Below are 13,848 nucleotides of genomic sequence, written 5' to 3'. Positions count from 1 at the left end.
GCTCAGACTTATTTGTTATCCTTCCTGCTTTCAGACCAATATCCCAGAGAAACATGCAAAAGTCTGACTGTTTTTATTTTAAGTCAAATAATACCTTTCTGAAAGGCAAACACCTGCCTAGTTATGTATCTGTGGCTGTTTGATTTCAAATTGTGAACTAATTGGTTTATTGAATAAGTAAATGCTGAATTAATCAACAAAGAAAGCAACTTTCCTGACAAAAATATGTAATCATATTCATATAATCCGTTACCGCAAGCTCTCTGAAACATTAAATTCGCTGGCTAAATTCACTAATCCCATGGTCCCAATGGAGAACCATGCTCAAAGGGAATACATGTTGGAGACACAGATATACAGCCCTCTCGCCAGGCACAAATCCACATTGGGATCAGGGGATTGATAATTATATCCTGTAGTTTTCATTGAATCAGGAGCAGATTAAGGGATGTAAAACCCATCTTAACATGGGGCAACTGAGTATACACCACTGTTATTTTAAATATTGCATATTGTGATGCAACGTACTTTATTATTAATGCAATGTGTAGACGTTCTACTGACCTGTTTCTTCATGAACTGTATTTCACATTTATGTTTTAATGTTGTGCAGGGTTTGCAGAGGACCCTCAAGAATTCTTAATCTGGCTCTGCATAACTATTGTGCCATGATTATCATTATTGAGCTGTCACGTTAATGGAATAGGAGCGTGACATGACAACTGAGCATAGGTGGACCTGTGTAATCGAGAAGTAAAGCTAAACCTAGTGCAAAATCTGCAAACATTAAGTTACATTAACTGTTTCAGTTGCCGAAATAAATGAAACTAATGCCATCATATGTATGCATAACAAGTCAAAGTCAATCCATGATTTGATTTATTATTGTCACATGTATTGGTATACAGTGAAAAGTATTGTTTCTTACACACTGTACAAACAATGCATACCGTATATAGGGAAGGAAGGAGAGACTGCAGAATATAATGTTACAGTTATAGCAAGATGTAGAGAAAAGATCAATTTAAAACAAGGTTCAAAAGTCTGATGGCAGTATGGAAGAAGCTGTTGTGAGTCGGTTGGTACGTGACCTCAAACTTTGGTATCTTTTTCCTGACGGAAGAAGGTAGAAGAGCGTATGTCCGGGGTGCGTGGGGTCCCTTGATGATGAGCATCATTGTACACAGGCTCCACATACTTTCTTTTCCAGTTGCAACAGAATATTTCCATGTACTTTTCATATTCAATCATACTAGAATATAAAGATTTTGCTTGAACCAGATTTAATGGTAGAAACAGTTATTCAGTTATTAGGATTTGGTTGTCAACACTTTCTTCTTTGTAACATGTAATTTTCTTCACCGTGACTCCTGTTTTTGGCTTGACTCCGCTCCTATCCTGTTCAATTCTGATACCACCTCGGTTTCAACATTTTGGTGATTTAAAAGTAAGACACACTAACAGTGAAGTACAGCCTGCATGCTGGTTACGTATAGATGCTGCAAGAATAGGCCACAGGATCCTGGCTGCTCTTTACATTCAGATTGTTTGCACTATTTTCTTCTTCCACATCAGATAATAAGCACTTTATCAATTTTAGAGCTTAACTCATTCCAATAGAAATGCTTCATTGTTCCCTTTTAATGCAAATTCCAGATATGTAACCTTGTTAAGTATTACGCCTTGCATATGTGAAACACGCAGCCAACTTGGTTTAACTGATTTAAAAATAACAAGCAAAAATATTGCAATAGGAATGGGTTTGAAAGTTAGGCAGGTAACTGTTAGCTAATCCAATATCCCATTGAACGAGATGGATCTAAACAAATTGGACATGATGATAATAAATGTGGAAGCCTGCTGTTTGTCTCTCCCAGCGTTGTTTATTATGGAAGGAAACTATTATGGCGTTACATTAGGTGCGCATGTGTGGTACTGTATACAAGAAGTGTTGCAACCCCACCCCCAGACATTTTATGGTGTTGAGGTTCTTTCTCCCTAACTTTTGCCGTTCCTTCTTAGGAGGTTGAAGCACATTATAGACACATTCCATATATTTGGCCTCCACTTGTAACTGGACAAATGGCAAGTAATTTGAGTTCTCTTCTTAGAATGCTACTGGAGCATCTACCCATATACCACTCCCGCCCCCTGAATCCTAAACAACAATTGTCTGCAATTGACAGTGACCCCAATAAATATGATTAAACTCCCATTCCACAACTAAGCTGAGCCCTGGAGAGAAAATCAAAAACGTTGGTTCATCTCTTAAAAATCATAGTCTATTTGTGCCTGTGACTAAAAACATGAATGAATCAATTTTTTAAACGTAATCAATGTATTTAACTTTGTAACAAGTGAGTGAGTAACAAGGGGCAGCAGGGTAGCATGGTGGTTAGCATAAATGCTTCACAGCTCCAGGGTCCCAGGTTCGATTCCCGGCTGGGTCACTGTCTGTGTGGAGTCTGCACGTCCTCCCCCTGTGTGCGTGGGTTTCCTCCGGGTGCTCCGGTTTCCTCCCACAGTCCAAAAGATGTGCGGGCTAGGTGGATTGGCCATGCTAAATTGCCCATAGTGTCCTAATAAAAGTAAGGTTAAGGGGGGGGTTGTTGGGTTACGGGTATAGGGTGGATACGTGGGTTTGAGTAGGGTGATCATGGCTCGGCACAACATTGAGGGCCGAAGGGCCTGTTCTGTGCTGTACTGTTCTATGTTCTAAGTGAATGAGTGTATGTGTCATTAGAAATCTTGCGTATAGGAGGCACTTTCTATCCACCACCATGCTTACTTCTGTGTTATGACTGTAGTTCACACTGTATGTGCCTACATTTAACATTGAAACTGCTAATATAACGTTATTATGGTAAAACCTTATCCCAAAATGTAAATTTTTCTTAAATTGTTCATGAACTACTGGAATCATTCAAAATGCATTTTGAAATTTATTTCCATGGGTTTTTCCAAATTAGTCATTTGCCTAATGGCGAGACCCTTTCCAGGTCAGGAATCTGTTTATAGCTGCATTCTATACTGAGATTGTTTAACTGACCCATGGCATCAGTATCCCACCGTCTGGTTCACTGCCAGTCAAGGAAGGATAGTGAGGGTAACATGTTGGATCTTTCAAAGGATTAATAATGAAAGGGATCGCAACATTGGTTCAGCAGAAGAACATGGATCTTTGAGATTGAAGCAACCACATGAATGAAGAAGTGACCAGGAAGACTGGGTCTCTAACTCCTAACCTGGAGGTCCCACTGCAGATGTGCGGGGTTACAGGAGGAAATGGACAACCACCCTAAACGAATAGGAGTGGATGTAAGTGGCCAAGGAAGTCAGCAGCACTGTGTGGTCCCTCCAAGATGTAGACAGTGGATCAAGAGGATCCATAACCTCAGGAGGACATGACAGGCGAGTAGCATAACAGTTTCAGGTGCCAAGTCCCACACTTTGACTTACCCAGCATTTTCCTGCACAACGTTCCCCAGGATAACACAACTTACAATTGCACTCATTCCACTTTCTGCATGCCCATCCCATCGCATCTGTGCAGTCGGCAGTCACTTTCAACCTCAGCTTGTTGCCTTCTTGCATCCGTTTCCCATATTCACCCTCCACAAATGTTATCCTTCCATTCTAACCTGAAAAACTATTACCACTCATACATTTCTGCTTTTTCTCCCTCCAGAAGGGAGCACATGACAACTGGGTGAGGTAGATGGGACGGAGGTGTGGTCAGTGGCTTCCAGTGATACTTTATTGGCCACTGGAATGTGTGCTTACCTGCTCCACTGGGAAGGATATCTTGTTGGAGGAAGCTGCAGATATCTGCAGCAACTTGCTGTGAAAGACTGAACGTCTGAGGCACTAGTGCTCAGGCACGTTGAGATAGCTGATTCCCTGCTTGCAGACCCGATGACGGGGATCTCCTCTATGTGCAGCTGGAACTATGTATCTATCCCCTCTGCTTTGTGGAGGGGCATGCAGTTGAGAAGACAGCTGGTGCTACTGCTGGTACTGCTACTGCTGTTGGTAGGAATGTTGCTTTACCACTTCTTCTTCGACAGAAGTGCAAGGTAAGCTGTTCGCATGCTGTAGAAAAGGCATGCAGCAAGAAAGTCCAGCTGCAGGTGAAATGACTTCCAGGAGGTTGCCAAGCACCTGTCAAACAATGATAGCATGCTCCAGAGGAGATGTGCTAAGTACAGCAGCCTCTCACCTGTCCATGGCTGGAGCTCCTCAGTTTCACTGATCAAAGCTTTTCTAGCTTGCTACCAAGCTATGGCAGCATGGTACCTCAGTGGTTAGCACTGTTGCTTCACAGCGCCAGGGACCCGGGTTTCATTCCCGGCTTGGGTGACTCTGTGCAGAGTCTGCACGTTCTCCCCGTGGCTGCGTGAGTTTCCTCCGGGTGCTCCGATTTCCTCCGACAAGTCCAGAAAGCTGAACTTGTTAGGTGAATTGGGCATTCTGAATTCTCCCTCTGTGTACCCGAACAGGCGCTGGAGTGTGGCGACTCAGGGATTTTCACAGTAACTTCATTGCAGTGTAAATGTAAGCCTACTTTTGACACTAATAAAGATTATTATCATTATTATTAGTCAGTTTCACTGAAGAAGCTCTTCTCCCTGCGCACTCACCTCAGTCATCCTGACAAGTTGCTGACAGGTCAGGAAACTGGTGTCTTGCTGCTAAATCCAGAATTGAGGATTAAAAGAGTACTCAATAACCTATTTGAATATTGAACAGCTACAAGCAAGCCTATGCTTGCCTGTCTTGTATCCCACCTGCAGTCATGCAGGACAATGTCAGGATCCTGACCCGACATTACTTTTAGGGCATTTGACTTCCCTCTGCCATCCAAGTGCACTGTGCCTTGCCTGGGAGAACTGCACCCTAACAGCGGGACTTTCCTCCCCCTCGGCGGCTTGTTCAGCAGCGGAGGGCAGCTCGCCAGTGGCTGACAACGGACCTTTTGGTCCTGCTATTGTCAACAGGGTTTCATGTTGAACACACCCTTCGCCACTGGCAAACCCACAGCGGGATGCGCCGTCAGTGGGACCCCGTCAGCATGAAAAACCAGAAAAGTCCACCCTATGTGTTCAAAATAAAATTTTAAATGTTATAAAATTGGAATTATTATATTTATTAATTGATCTGTGTTTTGTGTTTTAATTCCTTCTTAAATTGTTTTGTGGAAGGGAAAGTAAAGTTCCAAGTTTTCTTTTTAACCGGATATCTTGGCAGAAACTGTGGTGGGAATGAATTCCATAATAGTTTTTAAAACAGAAGTAGATCAATATTTGAAAAAGAAATTGTGGGTAAGGAAAGAGCAGAGGGAGAATAGGATTAAGTGAAGAGCGATGTCAGCGAGTATGCGCAATGGGTCAACACAGCCTTTTTCTAGCCTGCAAGATTGTACAGGGTAGAGCTTCCACACGAATTTTCCAATCTCAAGTACTAAAGTCAGCAGGAAAGTCACTTAAATATCAAAGAACCCCTGCAACATTTGCCGACATAAGGGGCTGGATTCTCCGCCACCCTTGGCAGAGTGCCCGATGCAGCAGAGAATTCAGCGTTGAGGCGCCGATCCGTTTCGGATGCTCCAGTACCCCACTCGTGGCGGCAACGAGGTTTGCATCCCGCACCAGAGGGAGGATGCATATAGGTCAAAATTACACATTTGCATCCTATTATGCGCCAAATTCTCCATGCCTCCGTGATTCTTCAGCCCTTTGGGCTGGGATTCACACGGATGCGGATTGGTGCAAGTATTTGCCAGCGTGGCCCTGATGCCTTGGGCCAAGGGGGAATGTATTTGTTAGGTGCCCCAAAGTCTAGCGGAGTGCCCCATCTCCCGTCCTGCCCACACTCTCCACTGGATCTCACCCCCATACCTGTGGGCCATGGGGTATGTATTTAAGGTAGGTGCCCCCTAGGTTCATTGGAGGGCCCTCTTCTCCCCCCTCCACCCCACAATGCAAATGCTGCCAACCCACCCCACCAGAAACCCCCCCACCAGAGACCCCCAACAGATCCCCCCCCCACTAGAGACCTCCCATAATAGGAACCCCCACCCCATATCAGAGAATCCATCCACAACAAGAAACCCTCCCCATAGCAGAAAAACACCCCCCACAGCCGAGACCAACCCCCACCCCCTCCCCTTCCATCACCTCTGCCTGGAAGCTAAAAAGCTGTCCAGGCAGAAAACATGAAAACACCACTGCTTTTTCATTAACCTGTGCCTTACACCTGCTGCCTCAGACAAATTACTAGAAAGCAGCAGCTGTAAGTTGACAGAAAACCAAAACCATGTCACAAGGCTTTAAATCCCCTTAGACCTTTGATCTGCAAGGCTTCTATTAACTTCAAAGAGAAATATGTTTAAGAGCCTGTTTTGACAACTTCCAGACAACCAGATACCTGAATTGATTATTTTCATTTCCATTCACGCTTGAATGGATCTGAAGTAGCCTGTTGTGAAATAAAGCACACTGTTTATAAACCTCTAAAAGTTAAGTACTTTTACTTCTTTTTCTCAGCGCAAAGCACTTTATTACTTTTGATATGGTCATGAGCTATCAATTGTAGCTAGATGTTTATAAACATTGTTGAAATGGGGGGGTTCTTTTCTGATACAGGGGCTTCTCTACTTTCGGAACGTTCCCTGTTATTGGGGGGTCTCTTATGGTGGTCTAGTGGGGGGTTCTGATTAGGGTCTCTGGTCAGGGTCGGTGGAAGGGGTCAAGTCACCCTCCTGTGTGCATTCCTTTGTTGGGGGGAGCAATTCCTGTACCCGGGGGGGGGGGGGCGGAATTTGTATTGTTGAGGGAGGCCAGCCACCAGGCCTTGTCACCCACTCAAAATTAAAGCCCGATAGCATGATTCGTGACGGAATCCCTTGCAGTCCTCGCCATGCATAAATTTGCATGGCAAGTGACACTGAGTCACTTCTGAGTGCCGTTCCCAGCGCCAGCGCAAAGCAGTGATTCAGCTCCGGCGGGAGAACATAGGGGTCGATTCTCCGAGCCCCACGCCGGGCCAGAGAATCGCCTCAAAAATGCGCCACAACGCCCCAATGCTGGCACGCAGTTCTCCGAGGTGCGGAGAATAGGTGCCATTTGCGCCGACGCATTTGGCGCGGTGCGGGCCGCTGGAATCGGCGGGGCCACCGATTCCCCGGCCCATTTGGGCCGAGCGGATTAACTGGATTCAACCTTGGTCGCTGCTGGCGGGAACTCTGCAGGAACGGTTAGGGGGTGTGGCTTGTGGAGAAGAGGGGGGCTCCTTCACCGGGGGTGGGGGGGCCTCCGATGGGGTCTGGCCCGCGATCGGGGCCCACCGATCGGCGGGCCGGCCTCTTCCCCCCCCCCACCCCCAGCCTACTTTATCGCGCAGCCGGCCCCTGAACACCGATGGCATGTTGGTCGCGGCCAGCGCGCTAAAACATAGAACATACAGTGCAGAAGGAGGCCATTTGGCCCATCAAGTCTGCACTGAACCACTTAAACCCTCACTTCCACCCTATCCCCTAACCCAATAGCCCCTCTTCACCTTTTTGGACATTAAGGGCAAAAGAAGTCCCCTGCGAATGCGTAGGTGGGTGCCGCAAAAGGAGGCTGGAGCGGCGTGAAGCGCTCCAGCGCCGTGCTAGCCCCCTGGGCCAGAATCGGTCGTGCCAGGGCCCGGTTCGCGCCGTCATAAAATGCAACGGCGTTCACGACGGTGCAACACTGGGCTCCATATCGGAGAATCGCCCCCGGAGTCTCCTGAACAGAGAATCCTGCCAAGATTTTAAGTTGTTGTCTATTTTGGTTGTAAAAAATATGTTTAATTCTTATGGTGGTGAAAGCACAATAATAGCTCTTCCAGTGTCGTAAGAAGCTACTCAACATGCATTTTTTGTAATGGTGAACAAGCACCTTGACAGTGGAAATTTTCAAGCTGAATGCCTGTTTGCACTCAAATCAAAGTCATAAAAGAGTTAGTGAGGACTCTTAAACATCCCATAAAATGTACCATTAAATAACAGAATATAACAGTATAGCCTGAGGTTGCACTATTGTAGTGGTTATTTAATGGCCAAAATGCACGTACTGGACTGCCATGTGACAGTACATGCACATAAAGAAGGTGTTATTAAAATGTATCCCTTTTCTCCCACAGCCTTTGGTTATGCCCTGCAGCCAGGAAGGATCACAGTCAGGTACAAAATACTGTGGCCAAGAACTATTTGTGTCATGCTCCTGCATATGCAGGGCTGCAGTTCTATTTTTCCAAACCAACTGTTAAGACATTAATTGGCCAGCCTAAAACACCCTGGCTCCTTATCCACCTTATAAGCAATCTGTAATCCACTTTCAGCCAATCCGACAAACAGAACAGATTTAGTGATAGAATTTTGAGACTTTGCTTGGTATGCTTGTGGACGTTTCTTCAGGAAAATATATTTGTATGCATGAGAGTAAAAGAATTTGCCGACCAGGCTCCCTTGGTTTAATTGGCATTGGATCTAAAATTGATTTGCCTTGTATGTTTTGAGAATGTTTGAACTCTTTAAAACCTAGAAAAGTGGATTGCCAAAAACGTTTTTCTATTTACAGCATGACATTACTGTAATGCTGTTAATGCTTAAATTGTTTGAAAAATAAACATGAGGAAAGCAATTTCGCAAAAAGAAGGTCTGGTCAAGTGTGACTAGGGCCAATTAGCTCAATATGAGGTGCTTGTTAACTCCCATAGCCTGGGTTTGATTCCTCTACCAGTTAAGGTACTTTTTGGGGCCTGCCTCTTTCACTTGCTCCATTGTAATATCATGGCATCATTGAGCCATGATTAGCAAACCTGCTTGATGTGAGAGGTATTAAGTGTTTCAATGGGAGCATTTTTACCAAATTGCAAATATAACTGGAATTGTTGGGCATTTAAAAATGCAAAAACCCTAATTTTACTTATTTACAAACTGGTGAACAGTGATTCCACTTGGCTTACGAAGAATTACGACCGACAAGATCTACCTCTGGCCTTTTCATTCTGAACTATTTCTCGTCTAACCAATAAAAAATCTTAATGGCAATGTTGATATGCCATTTTTGTTCCTCTGAATTAAAATGGTTCTTTTTTGGCGATTTACTGTTTAGTGTTCGGAGTTGTCCTTCACAAATCTAATTCTAATGTTGGCCTTAAAATTATTATTGACCAATTTTTTTGGACAGTGTCAGTGAAAAAATTATAAAGGTTTTTGCACATTTGCACTTCAGCCTTGGTCAACTTTATGATAGTACATGGTAAGAAGAACAACTCTCCAGCCAAAAAAATCTGATCTTCTCATGGAACTTTCATTGAGAGTAGAACAGCATTAAATTAACAGTGGGATGTTATAGCACAAGATTTACTCATAGCAGAAGGAGCAGAGCATTGTTAATCTCAAGTGAAGTCCCTGCAATGTCTTTTGTTGATGTTCATATAATTTCAAGCCCTGGCTGAAACCAGATGCTATTAAGGCTAATTTACTTGGCATTTCAAAGTAAGAAGTCTTACAACACTAGGTTAAAGCCAAACAGGTTTGTTTGGAATCACTATCTTTCGGAGCGCAGCTCCTTCATCAGGATTTTAACCTGGTGTTGTATGACTTCTTACTGTGCCTACCCCAGTCCAACGCCGGCATCTCCACACCGTTTCAAAGTATGTTTGTCATACAGAGTACAGTACTATGACTTGCAAACACATTTTATAAAATTACGCACCCTGGAGTAAAACTACAAATATTAACAAAAAATACTTTCATTTACCTTGTTCAGCAAAACATCCAGACTTCAATCAGTGGCACTTTCTACTAAATAGGGCGTCCTAATTAATTCGGACAGAAATAATAGCAAAATACACAAAATAGTATAATTTTTTAAAAATTGATAATTTGAAATGAGAAAATGAAAATCGCTTATTGTCACAAGTAGGCTTCAAATGACGTTACTGTGAAAAGCCCCTAGTCACCACATTCCGGAGCCTGTTCAGGGAGGCTGGTATGGGAATTGAACTGTGCTGCTTGCCTGCCTTGGTCTGCTTTGAAACCCAGCTCTTTAGCCCTGTGCTAAACCAGCCACTGTCTACACTATCTTCACAACACAGTAGAACTCAATAAAATGGATGTCCTTACCACACCTTATAATCTGAAAAGAAGATATTGAAATCTACCATATCTCCGTTTTCTAGAATTCTAATCCTTTAATTGACCATGGGCGCGATTCTCCGCTCCCCACGCCGGGTGGGAGAATCGCGGGAGGGCCAGGCGACTCACGACACGCCGCCCTGGCACCCCACTCGATTCTCCGGCCCAGAAAGGCCAAGCGGCCTGCCGTTCCCGATCTGTTCACGCCGGTGGCAACCACACCTGGTCGCTGCCGTTGTGAACATGGCGCCAAAGGTTCGTTTGCGGCTTGTGGGGGGCGGAGAGGGGAGTGAGCACCACGGCCGTGCTCGGGAGGGGACTGGCCCGCGATCGGTGCCCACCGAACGTCGGGCCGGCGTCTCCAAGGGACGCACTTTTTCCCCTCCACCGCCCCGCAAGATCAAGCCGCCACGTCTTCCGGGGCTGCGGACGGGAAGATGGCAACCGCCCATTCACGGGTTGGAGCCGGCCAACCCGCGCATGCGCGGCTGACGTCACTTAGACGCCGCCGTTGCGACATTCTCGGCGCGCTGCCTTGACGCAAGCGTCAAGGCCCGGCGGCCGAGATTTACGGAGCACCGCTCCTAGCCCCCTGGGGGGGGGGGGTGAATAGGGTGCGAGGAGCAGCCTCCGAGGCCGTCGTGAAACTTAGCCGAGTTCACGACGGCCTTCCCGATGCCGCGCGGGAGTGGAGAATTCCGCCCCATGTTTGTAATCACTATTTGAGACCTATAATTTTCTCTTGTGGAGCACTTTGACATAAAAAACCACATACGTACAAGTTATAGTGTTGCAACCAATAACACAATGCTGTGTGATTGAGTGTAACGTAGTTGTGTAATGTGGTGAATGTAATATATGAATGTATATATACTAATTCACACTGTTATTGTAAGCGCAGTAGCGCCATCCTACCATTAGGGGGAGTAGCGCTGGGAGCACTTAGGAACTTGTACTGGGCTCCACCCTTGGTTCCGCCCACGACTCCTCCCCCTAGTGCAGCTGTATAAGTATCCGTGTCCAGAGTCAGCCTGGGTCACTACGAGTTCATCGACAGGTAACAGGCTGGCTCTGAAGTAAGTCGATTGAAGCCTAGATTCACATCGGAAACACGTGTCTGGTGAATTGATGGTTCCATCAATTTAATCGACTTAAGAACAGTAAGATCGATTATGGAATCGGCCCTCAAGCCTGGACGCCTGGAACTCAACCCGCAGGATGCAGAGGCTAAAGAAACCTTCTCCCATTGGACCCGGTGCTTCAAGGCCTACCTGGCTGAAGCAAGCAAGCCGAACCTACAGAGGATCAGAAGCTGAGTCTACTGCACGCGAGGGTGAGCCATAGAATCTCAACGCAACTAAACTCAGCCAATTCATATACTGCGGCGCTAGCAGTTCTCGTAAAAATGTATGTAAGGCCAATTAATGAAGTTTACGCTCGCCATGTGTTTACGACTCGCTGTCAGCGGCCTACGGAATCACTCGCCGAATTCCTAAGAGAACTTAACAATTTGTCCAATGACTGTAATTACCAAGCGGTTACCGCGGCTGAACACAGGGAATTGGCAGTACGCGATGTTTTTGTAGAGGGCCTCAGGTCTAACTATGTGCGCTAACGACTACTGGAAAAGGGGGTCCAGGACTTAGAAATGACTGTGGAAGCTGCGACCACGATGGAGGTCTCCTTCCGCAGCCTTAACTCGTTCCCCGCGGACCCCGCGACCCCATCATGGGCCCCCGACCAGCGACTCCCCCAGGCCTGTGCTACGCGGCCGCCCAGCCACCATGCTGCCCCAGCCAGCCACTATGCTGCTCCAGCCTGCCATTTCTGCGGCCAGAACCAGCACCCGCGGCAGCACTGCCCGGCCCGCAATGCGACCTGCAGCAGCTGTGGGCGAATAGGGCATTACGCTAGAGTGTGCCTCGCAAAAAGGGCCCCAGCTTCCAACTCCCCAGCGACTCGCAGTAACCGCTCCCCGCACTCTCAGCCCCATGGGGCCCGAAACGCTGCGGCCTATTCCCCGACTCCACCCCCTTCAGCCACGTACGATTCATGGGGGCCGCCATCTTGCGTAACAGGCTGGCTCTGAAGTAAGTCGATTAAAGCCTAGATTCACATCGGAAACACGTGTCTGGTGAATTGATGGTTCCATCATGTCACTTTAGCTTGGTTGCCAGAAAGAAGTCCATGGAGACAGTACACACCAAAAAAAAGTCCATTACACACATCTCTTGGGTAAGATCACTGGTTTAATTCAGTGAAAAATAGTAACAGTGCTACATTGGTTGATAATGTTGTTTTCTTTTAATGTAAGAGTTTAGGCAGGGGGAAGCTGTTTATGGATATGCTACCATTTTTTCAAAGCATTCCATTAAATTTGTAAGACACAACTTCCAGTTTACAATTTTAAGAGACCTCTGATTAATTCATATTTTTCTGAGTATTAATTTACATCATGAGCTCTCTCCCTTTCTCCCATTTTAAAGAGAGTTGTAACGTTGGAAACCCCCAGCTTTCTTGGGCAGTTTACATATCTTGAAAGATTGTACCTGGAGTCTCTGCAATTTTGTTATCTGACTTCCCTTTGCAGTCTAGGACTCATGCCATCAAGGCATTTGCCTTTTCCACCATGTCTTTTAGCGTTACTTCCTCATGTGTACTTATTGCATCGGATCAACTTGCTTTACCACTTCCTCTAATTTGTCATCCTCACTACCATACTCCTCTGAGAAAGCAGAGGTAGATAACATATCCGTCTGCCCTTTATTCACCATAAGATTTTCTTTTCCAAGCTTAATTGGCCCAAAAACCTCATTGTCATCAGTTTCCTTTCATTAGCAAAGATGGCCAATTTCTTTTGTTATGTTTGCTTTATGTGTTTATATTCTTTACTGATCCTTTATTATATATTTCCCTTTTTCATCTACCTGTCTTTCTGCACCTATTCTCTTAACCATTCTAATCTTTTGTTGCTTCCCCTGTATATTTTTTAATATTGCATTTGATTTTCTTTTGTGCCATTACCCCTCAATTTGCCATGTGTTTCTTTTGTTATGTGTAATTTCCATTTCTCTACTCATCTAGATTTCACTGGATCACCTTGTCGGGATATGCCTTGCCTGTAGCCAGGTCATCCCCTGTTGTTTACAAACTGTCTCATTTGATGATTTTCATCCAGTTAATCTGGTAATTTTTATTTTATTGAAATAGGTGCTCCTACCCTTGTTCCCTTGCTTTTTAGTCCTCTTTTACAGTTTTTTAACCTAAATATGTGGATGCAGCTATATCTTATAGTTATGTTACCTCCTTGCCCTAGTTGTTTTTCCAAAAACAAGATCCAGTACTTTCTCTTTGCATGCTGAACTCAATCTATACAAATGGAGGAAACATCTTGTACAACAAAACCAGGATTTCTATAATGCTTTTAACATAATGAAATGACCTAAAACGCTCCACAAGAGCATTACAAAACAAATAGTGACACGCGGCTATAAAAGGAGATATGAGGTCACTTGATTAAAGGCTGGGGTAAAGAGTACATTGTTAAGATGTATCTTATCAGAGGTAAGCGAGGTGCAGGGAGGGAATTCAAGAGCTCGGGCCTAGGCAATTGAAGGCACGCCCACCACTGGTAGAGTAATCATGATTGGGAATGCACAAGAGGAAATCAGATGTCT

The 13,848-nt window shown here is 45.3% G+C and overlaps 1 protein-coding gene across 2 annotated transcripts in view; it reads left to right on the top strand.

Moving 5' to 3' along the window:
* LOC119973540 (G patch domain-containing protein 2-like) overlaps positions 1–13,848 on the top strand; it is a 321,685-nt gene that overhangs the window by 225,207 nt on the left and 82,630 nt on the right. The window lies entirely within an intron of this gene.

Source organism: Scyliorhinus canicula, chromosome 1, assembly GCF_902713615.1.
Source record: "Scyliorhinus canicula chromosome 1, sScyCan1.1, whole genome shotgun sequence".
In the NCBI taxonomy this organism is placed as follows: Eukaryota; Metazoa; Chordata; class Chondrichthyes; order Carcharhiniformes; family Scyliorhinidae; genus Scyliorhinus; species Scyliorhinus canicula.
This window is presented reverse-complemented; position numbering and strand designations above follow the sequence as displayed.